Raw genomic sequence first — 18,868 nt, forward strand, 5'->3', positions numbered from 1 at the left:
AACTTCGTATTATAGTCATATATACGTAGCCGAAATCAGTACTATAGTAGATTTTTAAACAATTGTTTTACCATAATATGGGTTTTACTGGATGAAGGATAATTTAAAAATAATACGTATGGCGTGATAAGAGAAAGAGTAATATATAAAAACTAGTCGTCTTCCGCTGCTTCCCTCGCGTTTTCTCGCGCCGCTTCTCGGTAGGTTTTAGGCGTAAAAAAGTATTCTTCTTAAATATGGAAGGACTCATTGGAGTTCAAGGTTGCTTTATACCCATGAAATTCGGTTGTGGTTTGGCCGTGAAAGAGCAACAGACAAACAGACAGAGCTACTTTCGCATTTATTATATTAGTATAGATATAATATTTTATAAATAACAAAATATTCTTACATTAATCGTATGAATAGAAGAATTACTAAGTGATTTTCAGTGAAATAAAAATACACCGAATTAATTAAATAAGACCCAATAACAAGAGTACGGTATACGGTAAACTTTGAAAAGTTTCCTTGAAAAGCTATGAAATCGAAAAGCTTTTATTATTTAATCAAGCCACGACTAAAACACGTGCATCCTTATGAAGGTCGTCCAAGACCCTGGGCTGTAGTATTGCAGAATTTAATATATGTTTAAAATGTATCTCTTTGTATTCTACGTTATTATACATCGGATGTAATTCTATCACAATTTGATATATAAACCCGCAGTGACGTTTGACATGCCGCGGTTTGATATAATTAATCTCCGAACTAAGAATGATAATACTGACGCCTGTAATAGTTTCACATTTGATTCCAAGCGGTCCAACAATATTAGATTAGTTCTCATGTTTGTTGGCAAATTGATAATGACAAGAAACACATTAACATTTCGTCCAGTGTACAGTAACCGGATGGATGATCTGATAGCATAGATATATTCTATCGAATCTCTAAAATGCTAAAAAAAGCATATTATGTACTCATAAAATATATAATGATAAAAATCTAACGCAACTCACGGCTAGTGATAATAAAAGGGATTATTATACTTGAAATATCTTATATTGATCTAGTCAAAATTATTGAAACTTATATAAATATTATTTAAAATTTAACCACGAGACATATCTAGTAAAATATAAAATAAAAATTAATATACAATGAAATAAATCGAGCTTGTGTAAAGTGTGTTATTATTTATCACGCTGCTTCCGTTCCAGCGCTAACCCTTTGGAATACATTGTTGAAGATAACGATGTGTGTCATGCTGACGCTACACATGCATAATTTAAATCGATTGATTATTGAGAATATGCCAATACATAAGTTGATATACATTGATATTATCTACAGTCGAAACAGTTACAGAAAATCATAACAACCAAACCATTATGATAACTTTTAATATTAATAAAACAAAAATCGTATAAGAATAGTGTCTGTGATAAAACCTTAGTGATAATATAAATGTATGTGAGTTTGTTTATATTTTCTGTTACACTTTAACTGATGATAATGAAATTTTGCATACAATGTGTAATCAGGGGTACAAGGCAGGATATAGGATACCTAACACCTGACTCCGCTATCACACGCGGGCCCGGCGCGGGGAAACTAGTAATACTACACAGTAATCTTTTAAAATCAATATCGATAATAAACTGTTCACTGTCTAGTTTACAATTAATCTAATCGTAAGATAAATTTACATTGAAAAGGAATTCACACGATTTATAAAAAAAATAGTAAAGTTTATAAATAAATGCCACCATAAATAAAATTATAATAATTCAGACAAGTATTCATGAGAAATCTTATACAAAATTATTCATTACTTGTTAAAATTCCAAATAATAAAATCAGTATTTCTTTTTACATTTGATGGTATTCCAAGGGTAAATCGTCACGCCCCGAGGTGGCGTGCTCAAGACATTTACCCCGACGATGACGTCAACGCCACACCCCATGAAAGCCAATTGACATGTTTCGATATCCAACCATGGCTCCCTTAGGAACAGCCGAGGTTTATAGACTTACCTTGTCACACGCTGTTACGTGTATCTGTTACTATAGTAATATACTTACAACTATATCTATAAAATCCTGACATTTGTCAACTTGAAACAATTTTTTATTTTATGACGTAAGCATCCTCTAAGAAACGATTTCTGTAAATTTCAACTTTAAGAGGGTAAATGGGACGGGTAAATTTTGTATAAATTTTACTCGTACAATGTCGGAATGAGCTAGTTTATTATCTAGGTAGTATTTGTCCGACTCGTTTTGCGGGCAATCTGAAAATCACGAGATTCATCGGGCTATTAAAAACTGCTTTTGGGTTTTTCTATTTAGAAATTGTCAAAGCTTAGAAGTTGGCATTGCTTAATTGTATATTACACATACAGTTGTATTGTATTGACGGTTTCAACGTACCACTATTGTCTCGAACTGTACATTAATAATTCTAAATTTAAATGTACTTTAAAAGCCCGGCGACACAGTACGACTTGAACAATGACCACGCATCCCTCGTCCTCGTTAATAGCGCCTAAGGGATCAATTAAGCTATGCATCCGAACATTGCAGAGCGAAGCCCGTGATACGATGCATCTATTCAAATTCAAAGGACTGTCGAGCCATGTGTTGTAAAATATTTAAAGATTAAAAAAAAAAACATTCTTTCATTTAACTTTACCTTTTGTTTTCTTTCAAATGTTTTTTTTTTAATATTATTTATTTATCATAACTTAATATAATAATTATATTGGTTCAGAAATATATCAGATGGCGCTATGAAATTTTTACTATTAAAGTATTTTATGAATTTAGTTGAAAGATTACCTACTCGTAAACAAATGACGTTATAATGTCAAAACGTAGTCTATTGTTAATTAGATTAAAAAAAATACGAGTGACATTGGCGAAATAATCTGTGCCTTCTCGGCGCAAACAAAAGCCAAAATTAAAAAAATATATAATAATTACAACAGTACGGAATAATTAATCCTACTACCTTTCCCCTCCATTCCGCGGACTTTTAGAAATCCTCTTTTACGTGTCCGAATTTATTATGAAATATTTTTACTTTAAAATATAATGAAAAATTCGCGTAAAAACTAAACCGTGACCACAGATTATATAAAAAAAATCATATATTTAACCCGTCATTATATTCATATAAGCATTTATAATAAAAACAAAAGTAACAATTATAGTGAAAGTGAAACCGGCGGCAGTGAACGTGTTCGCTTCTTGTTACAACGCTACGTCATTAAACAATTTTTTTTGAGTTGAATTTTTGAAAGTATATTAGAATATATATATATATATCCATATACCGCAACAAAAAAAACTTAATAATATAAACTGAATTTTCGGAAGAAATAAATTATTTGGTAGTTTTTCATGCAACTTCCTTTGAAATATCTAATTTAAAGGAAGACGTGATACGATTGTCATTCCGAGAGCAGAAATACATGAAACACTTCATAGGCCGTCAGTGAACCGTCAAACACGAGATATAAGGAAGGGTTCCTTTTGCCTGTACCTAATTCCATTAACTCACTTGCCCTTCTATCAGGAACAAGCAATAAAAATGTATTACAGTTTAGCGGTAAAGTAAATTGAGGGTGAGGTGAGGTGAGGTGAGGTTGATAACTCTTACTGAAACAATCTCTAACTCATCTTTCTAATGAATGTATAACAATCAAACACTATAATACTTATCTATTTAATACATTAATTTATCATTAGATTCTCTTTTTCCGGATAACGTATCGTAAAAGTCAATCTATTTCTGCTATTGAATGCTAAACATTGGGATTTATTCAACAGCGTTCAATGTGTACAACCAAGGTTAAATAACACCATTAGCTTTATAAAACTAATGCCGCTGTAAACAAAGAATCATTCTCAGTGAAGGATTGAAGCGAACTAGCACATTAGAACCGCTCTGATGTAACCATCATTCGAAAAACAAAAGCTTACAATAATTTACGAATTAACGTTAATCATTTTTTTTTTTTGTGTCACGTGTTGTCTATTACTTTAGTATAACAACTACGGATACACTATTTCATCGAATTTGATTGGTTGAAATGTGTTTTCAGTTCTCAGTAACATTTTCAGGATTACACTTATTATTTATACTCTAATGATAATTACAACCGTATAGTAGAGAATAAATAACATAACTGTTTGTTTGTTTCACATTTTATCATATTATCTTTCGTCACGTTATTAATGTTTGAAATGAATATAAATATATAAATATAAATATTGGACAACATCACATACATTACTCTGATCCCAATGTAAGTAGCTAAAGCACTTGTGTTATGGAAAATCAGAAGTAACGACGGTACCACAAATACCCAGACCCAAGACAACATAGAAAATTAATGGAATTTTTCTACATCGACTCGGCCGGGAATCGAACCCGGGACCTCAGAGTAGCGTACCCATGAAAACCGGTGTACACACTACTCGACCACGGAGGTCGTCTATATAATATGTTTTTTTACATCGTGTTACTGAAACGTAGATCAAAATCATAACATTCTTTATTTAAGTATATGAGTACAAGTGGAGCTACCACCGGTTCGGAATGCAGATTGTACCGAGAAGAACCGGCAAGAAACTCACTAATTACTCGTTTTAACATTTAAAAATACAAAGTCATGTTAGTTGAATACAATTATACTTATATGTAAGTAATACAGGATGTATTACTTACATATAGCCTGGAAGTCAACAAGTATCTATCTAGTAGTAGTAAGATCGATCTAAAACCATTGATTGGGTAAATCTTATTTAAAAAATAGTATTCGCCTGCTTTCAATGAGTCGTTTTTATTATATAGACAAATATAATGAGTATTGAGTTCCTAGCAAAAATAAAAACACCTGAATCTCAGTACGAGTGATTGATCGTGCTTGCGTCAGAAACGTTTTATTTTTGTGTCAGAAACACGATACAGAGTAAACTCTGTACAACGAAACTCAAGACAAGATTTTTTTTTCGTTACAGTTTTCAGTAGTGCGATTCCGTAAGAATTCACTTCGTATCTCACTCATGAAATATTGACAATCGACTAAGAGTGTCAATTGATACTTGTATCCTATAAATTTATCTGCGTTGAATTTTTAGTTTATTCTTACATTACAAAATAGATCTACAGTCTCTGGTTAGGTTCTGCCTTACAAATGGCCTTGTAGTAAAATCCCCCTTATATGTCTTTAATAATTTCTCACGATGAAATGAGAAATAAAAGTGACCTTAATAAAATATTTTTTAATATTTGTACCACATTTAACTAAATTACAGAAAAAAAATATTACAGTTTTGTTAACTTTGCATGTAATATTTTTCTATGTCAATATTGTTTTGTATTTTACTCATATCTATATCTTGGGATGGGATAGTATCACCTTTATTAAACAATAACACTTTTATATTACATACATAACATAAGCAGCCCGTAAATGTCCCACTGCTGGGATAAAGGCCTCCTCTCCCTTTGAGGAGAAGGTTTTGGAGCATATTCCACCACGCTGCTCCAATGCGGGTTGGCGGAATACACATGTGGCTGAATTTCGTTGAAATTAGACACATGCAGGTTTCCTCACGATGTTTTCCTTCACCGCCGAGCACGAGATGAATTATAAACACAAATTAAGCACTTGAAATTTCAGTGGTGCCTGCCTGGGTTTGAACCCGAAATCATCGGTTAAGATGCACGCGTTCTAACCACTGGGCCATCTCGGCACTCAACACTTTTATATTACTTCAGTGATAATAAAGATAAAATTAATACAAACTGACACCAAAATATGAACGTATTTCTACGTAACAGAGAACGACTGTTGTACGATGTATACAAGAGTGTATCGATGAATGAGTTTTAAGGTTAACAAACCAAATTGTACTAATTATTACGTTATAGGAAGTTGAAAAGAGTTTACACTGTATATACAAACGTGGTAGTCAAATTGAATTACCTCGATTTTTCCCCCATTACGCACAAAAAAATCCTTAAACGACTTCCACAAGTTTTAAAAAATTACGATTTTTATCAAATGTAGATGGACGCGCAAATAGGATACCCGATGGTAAGTGGTCATCACCGCCCAAAGATATTAGCGCTGTAAAAAATATTAATCATTCCTAATATTATCAATGCGCCGCCGACCTTGAGAACTGAGATGTTATGTCCCTTATGCCATTCCATTGGCTTACTCGCACTTCAAACCGGAACACTATATAAAACTGCTGATTGGTCGTCGAATACGTGATGAGACACTACCTACCCAGACAGGACTATAGGTAAACAGCTCTTCCAAAGTAAACTTAATATAACGTATACTCTATTCCAAATATAAACGGAAAAAAGCCGAAATAAACAACATTTGACAGCAAATCGACGCACGAATGACGAATTTTGGAAGTAAAATTAAAGTGGAAATAAGTAGTTAAGTGTATTAGTGTTGTATTATAAATAAATATATTTTAATCATAAACTCTTATTAGTACACAATATAGACGAGTTAAAGCTAATGTCATGAAATACGTAAATCTAAGGTTTGTTTATCTTTTTTCCTACACCAATTGGAATAGGCTATAAATCCACATATTTATATTAAATAATTATTGAACATCCACAATATTTTTGCCAAACTAACATATCGAGCTTTAAACTAATATTTTCTTGGAACATAAGACTGCACAAAGATTTAATTTTACTATTGCAATCCTGCGTCTAGTCCTTCCTAGTGGTCGCACTTAGCCAGTTATGGCTTTACCAGCGCTGGCCTTAATGGCACCCAGGGCGCAAATTTTTCTGTAACTATGTTGACATAATTAAATTGATTTCGAACTGGATGTGTCCCGCGCTTTCACCCGCGTTAAATTTATTTAACAGATACATACATGCTTCATTAATTAATATTTAATTGACAATTATGAATACTACTCCGCCAAGCTCGTAGCATAAAGTTATATAGCCTGACCCAATCAACGGGCTATCTAACGCAAAACGAATTACTTATATCGGACCGATAGTTGCTAAGGTTAGCCAGTTCACCCATACGAACCGTATAAATTTATAATATAAATATGGATTTAGCAAAAGTGATGTGGAAACTAAGTTACTGTGACAAGTCTGCGTCATTATGAGAAGTTTTTATTCAATCGCAGTAGTAGTATAAGTTAAATAAGAGCACTTGTTTAATATTCAGGAAATTTAACCCAAATACAACAAGCAACGCGCACATTGTTATTGAAGAAAAGCCCCACATTCCGAATACAACAAACATTATACGCCCGAATTTATAAACAGAGAAAACATAAAATATCTCAAACGTACCCGCCGCCAGTTCACATCGCCGCCAACATCAGACAATGCGTTTCGATACAACATCAAAAAGCCGAGAGAAAATGGATAAACAAAAGGGAACGTTTACGATGGCTCTATTTAACATGTAGCCCTATACTATTGTATAAGTCGTCTGTCGTAACAAAGGGTGGTCATACCGTCGTAGCTGTCTTCGCCGATATTGGCGCTGGTGACGTCACGGCGCACCCTCCGTTACTATGTGAAATTCGACTTGTTACAACTATATGAAAAAGATCATGGACTCACCTGACCTATATCCACGGCGAATGACTGTTAGACGAAGGTTATTATTGCTATGAAAACTGTATATAATATTTATGGACGAGTCGGGTCGCTGTAGCGAATATTTGATACATTGCTACATTTCGGACTAATATAGATTGCGGTCACAAATCATGGAAGGGTCGTTGTATAGAGTTATAATATTTATTCGATTCATTATAAACCAAATACGAACAAAACGTCGCTCTTCACAAATAACTTACTTGGTGGCAGAGTCTTATGCAAATCCGTCTGGATACCACCCATTCATTATATACTCTGCCGCCAAACAGCAATACTCAGTATTATTGTGTTTAAAGGAGTGTGACTACAGGCATTCAGGGAGATAACATCTTATGTAGCAAGTTTGGTGGCGCATTAGTGTTGTAAGGAATGATTAATATTCCTTCCAGCACAAATGTCTATGGGCAATGGTGACTTACCATCAGGTGGCCCAAATTATCGTCCGACTACGTACTTTATTAAAAGAAAACTATAGCAAACTAGTAATACATTATTTAGTATGTATCGTCATTGAACTAAAAATGTGTGCAGAGTTTCAACTCAAACGGTAAGGTGGAACTATTTTAAAATTCGTTCGCAATATTTGACGCACGCAAGACTAACAGGCGAATTTGAAATAAGACAACTGGCACACAGTAGTAAAGAGATTGCATACTAAATAAATATAACCACTGAAAGCATAACTGTAATCCTGAAATTACGATTGTGATGATAAATGGAAAGAAAAAAAATATTTCCATGCAGCATCCCTATCATCTCTCATCTCATTATTAACTCTATCAAATAATAGAAACATACTCGGAAGACACGGTATGTTCATTAACATTTAAACGATTAAGGTAACACCGCGCATATATCTCGCTAAATACATCGATATACATATATATTTAGCACTGTATTTACACTTTTACAGTGGCCTGGGAAGGGTCTAATACTGAATCCGATAAATAACATTCTTATAATAAACAACATTTACATAGAATGATAACGATAATCATCTCACTTGAATTTAAATTAAGAATCCAATCTAATTTATCTTCGATTACAGAAAATAAAGATTTGAAATTACGATCCAATTTTACAAATATCACAAAACAAACACTGTAGGTATATTCAATACACCAATATGCTGAATTGTTAAACAATACATGGCAAATTCCACATATTACTCACCATTGAGAATATAAAATACCTACTAGACTATATAATCAATTTTATTACGAGCTTCCATATAGAACAGTTCGTATCATTTCGCAGTTCATTCGTCTTTGTGATGTTTCGTTATTTTTTTATTTTTTTAAAACCAACGAATTAAAAACATCCTTTTGGATAATATATGGAATATATTGGATTATATTCAATCAACACTTTTTATATCTAATGGTATTTGATTCTGAATTAATTTAAATTTTTAAAGTAATTTATAAAAAATAAGCTGCTCGTCTAGACCTCTTTTGGGTGTTTTTTTATAGTTAAAATCCTGGAACCCGGTCTTTGCATGTCGTGGCATTATTAGGTGATCTTAATATTAACAAAACTTATACATCAATAAAAATTACAAATTAAGATAAATATAGTTAAATTAAAATATTCATATCAACATAGCGATAATGCTCAGGTAAGAGATAATCTATAAGTGTTTTAATTCTATTATTATTGAGCGGAAACTTAATCTATTCAATTATATTGTATTAAGTCTCTATGAAATACAAGTAGGTAGGTATGTACATATAATTCGAATGAATGAATCAAAATAAATAGACATTCACAACAAAATACTGACAATTCGAAAAATACAATAAAAGTAAACTATTACTTTAATTAACGTTGCAAGACAAATAAAAAATTCAAAAGAAAATAAATTATCGTTACAAACAGTCAATTGACTAGAAACATCTAGATAGTCATCAGTGGTATTCAGGTCTCACCCAAAGACCAAAATAAACGCAGATACACTTTTTTCCTATAACGACTTCTTGAGTGTTATAGGCGATGTGATGACAATAATGATGATGTCCTCCTGACCGATTACGGTCACGACGGTCATCATCTCAAGGGAGACCATAGCAATCTTATATATACTTATTACAGTGTTCAATCAGCGGTCACCAACACAAGTGATTTCTCTAAACCCTCACTTAAGTTCAGAGTTCACGCTTAAGACTAACGGTTTTACGTTCGTTGCGAAGACAAGGATGCTACATAGATTTAAATGATTAAAAAAAACAATTAATGATTGAACGACCCGAGATTTGAACCCAAGAGATCTGTGGCTTTATAAGCTAGGCACTACCACAAGGCCTTCATTATATACACATATAGTCCATATAATCATGTTCAATTGAATTATAGAATTTATTATGTTGCACGGCGATTGTTATGCCAGATGTTTATTGTTACCTTATATGAAGTCGCAAATGGTCGTTACCTATTCGATGCTAATGTCTGTAAAGATTTATGTCGTATTCGCTATAGATATCGAATCGAATTGCCAATAGCGTAAATCACTACGTAATGTAAAACAAAGTGCCCCGCCGCGTCTGTCCATCGGAACTCAATAAACTCAAAAACTAGCAAAAGGTTTTTCAGCGGCTTTTATCAATGTACTCAGTGATTTATGAGAAAGGTTTAGATGTATAATTCAGTATTTTTTTGTGTTATTTAACTGATACATATGATGATGATGTTGAAGATGGTACGGTGGTAGGCTTTGTGCAAACCTGTCTCTCTAGGTACCACCCACTTATCAAATATTCTGCCGCAAGTACTTGGTATCGTTCCAGTTTGAATCGTGAACAAGCTAGTGTAACTTATAATCACAGGGAACATATCTTAGTTCCCAAGGTTGGTGGCGCATTGGCGATGCAAGGAATGGTTAATATTTACAACACTAATGTGTATTACTGGTGGTGACCACTTAACATCAAGTGGCACATTTGCCGGTGCCGCAATTATTTAAAAAAAAATCGCGCTTCGTAAACCAACAAGTTATATACATTATTATATAAATGTTTTACGCAGAACCTTGTTGTATCCTTGTGTGTGTATCTATAAAAAATAAATGAATATTAGCAAGGGTGCAAACGTTCGCGATTGGCACGAAGGGCTTATTGATTTATTAAAGCTTAGCATGACGAGTCAATGCCATCACGCTTCAACTATTTGTTTTTCAAACTTCACAGAAGAAAACTGCTTTAACGATTACATCGAATAATTGACATGTTATTAATTACGACATTACATGCTCCGCGTATAATTTTGAATCGATATACTTAATCAGAATACGAAAAGAAATTGTTCTCATATGTACATATATACACTATACATAAACATAGACACAAACAAAATATTAAAAACATAAATCCTCAAAAAATTATCTCAAAACGTAGATCGCACCTTTTTACAAAAATCTAACCTTTCATTAAATAAATAAATAAATATTGGACAACATCACATACATTACTCAGATCCCAACGTAAGTAGCTAAAGCACTTGTGTTATGGAAAATCAGAAGTAACGACGGTACCACAAGCACCCAGACCCAGGACAACATAGAAAACTAATGAAGTTTTTCTACATCGACTCGGCCGGAATCGAACCGGTGTACACACTACTCGACCACGGAGGTCGTCATTTTGAAATTGAGCCATTTTAAATACAGAGTGACACATAGTATTTAATAATATAAATTCGTTTAAACACAGCATACATATTTAAAACTTCGAAAAAAAACATCGGCGGAGATTTCTTAAGATTAATTTAAAATATATACGCATTAGAATCTTGCGAAACCATTTCGTATCGCGAGGAAGCGCAATTAGACAGTTTGATGAAAAAAAAAATATTATGTTTTGTTGATGTCGACCTGAAAGGCTATTATAAGCTTTTTAACTTGTCTAATCTAAACCATATAATTGGTTTAGCTATTGGATTATATTTGTTTTGTATCATTACTACATTGTAGAATTTATTGAAGGAATTTAGATAGCAATCACGAAATCATCTACGAAACGTGACTATACGAAAACGTATATCACTATCATAAAAGTGTTACGTTTTAATATAACTATGTAGCCGAAGGACCATAGAGCATAAATACAGTACTTATTTACTCACATGATAATTTTGTTTCGCATGTTACATTTTTTTAAATTCAAAATTCGAATATTTTTTTTTTATATTGTATTTAGATTTATTTTTGGTTTCGTACTGTAATTTTTTTGCGTTATTGTACGTTTAGTTATCACCTATAATATTATGGTAACACTTTTTATCTTTAGTTTGTCAAATCTGTATATTAATGTATTATGTGTGTATGTATTTAGTTCATACACACATATTATGATCTGATAAATTATTAAACTTTTTTAAATAATAAACATCAAATCTGTTCAACTAAATACGTTCTTTTCGTACAGAATGTTTTTAATGTGACCTTAGGTAGTAAAAGCAGACTTCACTTCGCCTTGCCTTTAAACAAGTATCAAGTACACTCTACATCTGCCTGACCGACCTAGGCTCAGTGCCAGAAACCTGTTCATTGCGAAGCTATCGTATTACGCCTGGCACTAAGCATATCTACCGGCGTCAACTTATCTCTAATAAGATACATCGTTCATTGAACTTCATATATTCCTGGATTTTACAAGTTTACTACTAACAACATACATATATGTATTAAAAAAAAACAAAAATGTGCGTGATATTTCTATAAAACACCTTTCTCCAAAATCTTGTGTATGTACAAATATTTTTATTTTATTTAAAAATAAATTATTTTAGTATAATTAAATAGAGTAGAATGAGATGTTCTTACAGATGTTCAGGGGGTCTCCCTGTAACGAATTATCTATTCATATCGTCCTTCATGGAATTACATTACCGATGTAAACTTTTATTATATGAACCGGATATTAAAGAGCGATTGAATTTCACAATGAACGATAATTCCCTGACACTTATACATAAATTTACAAGTGTTTTTACTTGCACTTTTAGACTTAATTTGAGTTCCATACTCAAAGCGTGAAACAGGATCCTATTACTAAGACTCTACTATCCGTGTCTGTCCATCTGTCACCAGGCCTTATCTCATAAAACGTGATAGTCAGTTGAAATTTTCACATAATTTTTTGATGTATTTCTGTTACCGATATAACAACAAATACTAAAAACAGAATAAAATTAGTATTTATGGCTCCCTTACAACAGACATGATTTTTTTACCGTTTTTATAGATAATGGTACGGAACCTCCGTGCGCGTGTCTGACTGGCACTTGGTCGGTTTTTATAATCATGACATTACACTCATAAAAGAACTATCATTCGAAATTAAAACAAGTTTAATTTTGAAACCTTTGCACACAATTCTTAGAGAACTAAAAAAAAAAGCACCGTAAATTTTATAACAACGCTTACGTTAAATTTCTAATCGTCATAGTACGAAGGCGACAACAAAGTTTTTTTAAAATTGGAACGTTTATCAAAATAAAAAAATAAAACGATTTATATCAGAAAGTCTGACGACGACTTGTTTCCAGAACCGTTGCACAAAAAAGGCCGATACACTTCGAGATATGAAGAAAGGTCGACTCGTAATATTATATGCACTTTTCTTTCTCGGTCACGTCACTTAACCGGCACACGGCACGTACCATCTTACATTTTCGCAACCATGCCAGCTTACTAACGTATTTATTAACCGTGAACCGATCAAATTGCAATGGTTTAATAACTTTACTGTTTATATTTGTAATAGTAATGTCCTTCCGGCCGCAATTCGCACTCTTTAAATCTACTAAATCAACATAAATAAAACTTATACCAGAAAATGCAGCGCTTTTCATAGAAATTAAACTTAATAATATTAAAATAAAAAAGCGCTTTTACCGCTTTAAATTTAAACTATTGACGTGTGTGACACAGTAAACAGAATTCAATGTATATTACATTGTTATAATTTACATATATTTATTATGGAACAATTGAATTAAAATCATTCAATATACATATTATTTATAATCGTGCCAGCTTTAATAATGACTAATAAAATGAAATCAGCGTAAAACAGTAACAACGGATACATCACAGACATTGCATATATATATTCACTTAATTTAAATTCCCGTCCTTATCATGAAACCTCACGAATGTGAAGCTATAAATTGAAAATGACGTCACAGCCTCATGAAACAGGCATGTTTGCATTTATTCATTACGAACTCGCTACATTCATCATAAACAGTACCTTCGTGAATCAGTTACACATAAAACGATTCGGACATGAATAATTGAATTCTTTATAATACATTCAGCTTTATCAGAGACCGCTCGGAATCATTTTTAAATTTAGAACAGATGATCAGGGCTTTTTAACGAGATCGCTAAAATTTAATCATTCGTCATTAATGTCAAACATGAGAATAAAAGTATTACAGTTTTTTTCTCTTTTCTATTTATGATATAATACTACAAGTTCTTAAAATTATATAAACGTTTTTGCTGGCCGTGATTAATCTTTGAATGCCAATCGAAATACCTTGAAAATTCATGAACAATCTTTTAAGATCATTATGGTGTAACCGTACGATGATTACGTAAAAATTATCTTACATAACATAACGCATAAGTTTCACAGTGTTCATATTAAACTTTTTTTTTAATATACAACAAATATACAACGTTTGACCAATGTTTAAAATTATTGAGCCTAATTTTATTATCTATATATTACAGAGAAAAATAAAATAGAACTTTAAGTAGACTACAATATAATTTAAATATATATTATTGACTAATTATTGGACGCATGTAAATGAAGGCTAGAAACGAAAAGAAATGACGAACGTCCATGAAGTAAGCCGTAACACGAATTTCACCAACATCTCTGCAACACGTAACACGTCTACGAAGCATGCATATCAATATGTCATTACGTTTCCGTGAACTAGTTGCTTATCGTTGTCAACAAATATTTACTTCTGAAGTCTACAATAGAATCCTTTATAACGCTCATTGAAAATTCGTATAATCATCTTTCAGTTCTTATCTAGTTGAGACTATTTGTTCTCAATCTATATTATACAAAGGACATATAAACCGCGTATCGCGATACATATGTAATTACTGACACTATTTTATGACGTGTACAAATGAAAATAGTAGTATTCTTGTAATTCTTGAATTTTGGTATGTCAATGCTAAAAACAATTAGAAAGTCGAGAAATTTTTGAAAAACCAACCTAAAACTGAAATCGGATGATTTAAGTTTTAGGGTGGTGGATTCAATATGATATTTAGTGAGGGATAATCAGTTATCATATACACGCAAACGAAAAAGTAAAAGTAAACAAATATTCTACGTCTACTATAGAGGATAATTTTGGAAGCTATTCCAACATGTTGCTCCAGTACGGGTTGGTGGCAACACATGTTTCAGATATGATCTGACACAAGCAGGTTTTATCCGGTTTTTATTCACGCTAAGCCCCAGAATAAAAGAGAATACAAAACACATGAATAATCAGTGACCCTTCCCGGATTTAAATCTGCGACATTCGTTTAAGATCCACGTGTTTTATCCGCTGGGTCTTCTCGACTAAAACGAGACATTCTCAGGTAAAACGAGTACACTAACAAAAAAAACCTTATGGAAGAATAATTAATTAGTGTCACGATACACAACTACCAAGACAAACCAATACAACGCTCATCCAAAAATAATATATAACATAATATATTATGAATGTAATATTGTATCTACTCTCCGGCGTCGTCAGCCAAAATATGATCTGCTTTTCTTTCCAGGGTCATCAAGATTGAAAATATTAAAATATAGAATAAATAGAAAATATAATGAAATGGAAATAAACACGTAAAATCCATATCGAATCTTTAATTTTTTACTTTAGTGTTAAAATTATTTAGATAATATATTTATGTAGGTTATTTCACAGTAAAACTGTACACTATTGCAATTGTGTAAACAACTCACCTGACGCTGACATTTCTTAAAAATTTTAAACTTCATCGTAAAAAAGGCAACGTATATATTAAACGCATTCAACCAACATCAACACAGAATTCGGAGCAACAAGTCCACAGATTAAAAAATAAAAACAAAAAGCGGGAACAGAAAAACTAGTAACGCGTAAAAATAAATAAACAGAGCAGCGTGTGCGTCCGTCGGGCGTCGCGGCCCGCCGCTCAGTGTTGCGGAGAAAATTACGAGTGTACACAAACGATCTATAAACGTACCGTGCCATTTCTATACTTTAAGTTTCATCGTTTCGATTTTATTTCATTTACATAAATTAAAAAAAAAAAATCTTAATATAAGCATAATTGCATTGATAAAAAAAAAATTAATATAAGCATTGTGTTAGCTTTATATTTAATACAGTTCTGTTAAATAAGATTCAAAATTTCTTGTAAAATCCAACTTAAACAAATAAAGTATATTTCGCTTTGATTTGATATCATGTAGCTTCGTCTTCGGTAGTTATGAATATACCGTATAGTTAATACTAACTTACCGGCATCATATTTGTAACTTACCGGTATATATTATTATACCAGGCAATTGATAAAATGTATCGAGATTGAATTAGTTTAAATGATTTTAAAACTCGTACTCAGGGCCGGATCTACCATATGGCTTTTTGGGCTTCAGCCCAGGGCCCCGTGGATACAAGTAAAGTCAAAGTCAAAAATAGACGATAATGCGAAAGAATCTATAATATTATTAAATTAAAGAGATCGTATGGTTTGCAGACCTGCGAGTCCTGCAATTAATCAAACCCATTCAATTAATTTAATTCAAGTCTACGTTCAGATATATCTTAGGTGGGCCCCTCAGTAGTGTTAGCCCAGGGCCCCTGCACTTACGGTCCGGCCCTGCTCGTACTACTATGAGTATGATTAACATTAACCCGAAATGTTCTCGTACCGTCAACAAAAAACATGGCATGGCACAAGTTAATGTCAAACATTCCCATTTATTAATAAAAAATCCAAATACGATCATGCTAATGTAGCAGACTGCTCTTGTTATTTCGAACATGGCCCATTGCATCTCAAGGACAAGTACCCTCGGTTTCCTCAATATCTCGACTCTCAGCCGCGTTGCTGAGGGTTTCTTTCCATGTTTATCACTTTGTCAAATATATCTATTTAGTAGAGATGTGCCGATTATAACTTTGGCCAATTAGCCGACTAATCGATTAGCCGGTTGTACAAAGACCGACTAGTCGGCCGACTATTCGGTCAAGTCGATGACGGTTTCGGGGGTCATTTGACAATATTATATTATACATATTATCATTGATCACGGTTATTTAGCAACTTCCGCTGCCAAATAGCGTCTTGATTTTACTTTTCACGGGTCAGAGCGATGTATTTGTGTCAAAAAAATAAAGTATTATTGTTCATTAAAGGGAAAGAGCTGAAGAGAATTAAAATTTAATCATGTCAAAAATAAATTCTTGCGTACTTTTTTTAACAATTGGATAATGATTCACGTAAAGTCCTGTATAACCAGTGCCAAATGATAATTTCTCAAAAATTCAATAAAAGGATTCTCTTAGTTAGTCTCTTTGCCGAATAGTCGCCAACTAGTCGCCGACTACGAATGCGGCCGGATAGTCGGCTTTACCGACATCTTTACGAAATATTTTGTCGGAACATCTTTACTATTTACACAATTTGTGAATACCAAAACAAAACACAATAAAAATAATTCGACCGTCCGAATACAAATGTAGTAAGTACATTAAAGCAAATTTTAAAGAAGAACAAAAACACATGTTTTCTGTCTTATCGCAAGATATGAATTGTAAATAACAGGACATGATAAATTCACCGCTGCTTGCTTAACCTTGGAGCCCTCTGAAGACATGAGTGATTATCCTGAACTAGTTACGTTTACAAACTAAACTCACTATTCATGAGTATAAAGAGTGGTTTGAACTTTCAACTATGTATAAACATATATATAACTATGTATAATTGAATTTATGTTACTTTTTTAAGACTTCGAAATAGAACAGTTTTAAGTAGAACGCTAAAAATAAACATTTATCAAAAATTAGACACACAAAACTGCGTGAAGAGAGAGAAGTGCTTATCTAAGTTTATATATGAAATATATTTTTTATTCCATTTACGGGACCGCCAGACAGACAAGTTGACCACCAGTGTTAAGCGGTCACAGCCCCTTACACAGTGTCTTAACTAATAAAATAAAACCTACATTTATGTACGTATTCCATGCGATTTGTTTTGATTTAGAAAACATGATATTCATTTAAATCCACTTCAATTTTACTTCCAAATATCCGAAAACAACTTCGCCAAAAATCGAAATGCCACGTGACTTCATAACTAATGAAATCGCGTAAATTCAATGTCAAAGTTGTTTATTTGACTTTACTGCGCCTGTGATTGGATTATAGATTACTTTATGATGATTTATCTGTTGTCTTACTCTCACTCTCGTTTTAGGTAACTCGTAACTTCATTCCGATTTTTGAGACCTACTAGGGTATTAAATGTGACGCACGAATTGTTACATAACGTTACTAAATATTATAAAATAAAGTCCTCTCGCCGTAATAAAACAAGAGGCAGATAAAGCGTGGTTTACATTATTGTGAACTAACAAAAGCGAATATGAAATCAAAAGCAAATACATATTCCGGTAGTATGAAACGAAGAGTCTCTTTGTTAGAACGTCAAAAGGTCTGTAATTTTAATTATGAATTATTGACGTACTAACAAATTGTTTTTTTTTTGGCTTTTATTTATGCCGAGAGTTCACAGATTATTTTGCCACCAAATTGTTAATTACTACACACACCACGGGGAATTTATAACAAATCGCAGGGGCCGTGTGTACGGAACTACCGTGTAGATTTTTAATCCTGATTCACCGATAAACATATTTATTCACGAGGAAGATTTAGGTATGCACTTCATGAATATTTATTGTAAATTAGCTATTGTGATATCCGTTGATAAAATCGATATAATCATGTCGCTTGAGTGCTTACATGACGAGCGCTTTGTAAAACGATAGTTATATGAACGTAAATCAGTTTTATAAACTCAAAATAATGTGTCAAAAACTTTTTTTCCCGGTGATTTAAAGTAAAGCTGTCATAGGTCGCTTGTTAGGAGCCGCAATTATACTTATTTATAATTTATATTAT

At 32.6% G+C, this 18,868-nt stretch overlaps 1 protein-coding gene across 1 annotated transcript in view; it reads right to left on the reverse strand.

The window, feature by feature from the left end:
* LOC125070602 (ceramide transfer protein) overlaps positions 1-18,868 on the reverse strand; it is a 37,568-nt gene that overhangs the window by 10,801 nt on the left and 7,899 nt on the right. The window lies entirely within an intron of this gene.

Source organism: Vanessa atalanta, chromosome 17 (genome assembly GCF_905147765.1).
Source record: "Vanessa atalanta chromosome 17, ilVanAtal1.2, whole genome shotgun sequence".
In the NCBI taxonomy this organism is placed as follows: domain Eukaryota; kingdom Metazoa; phylum Arthropoda; class Insecta; order Lepidoptera; family Nymphalidae; genus Vanessa; species Vanessa atalanta.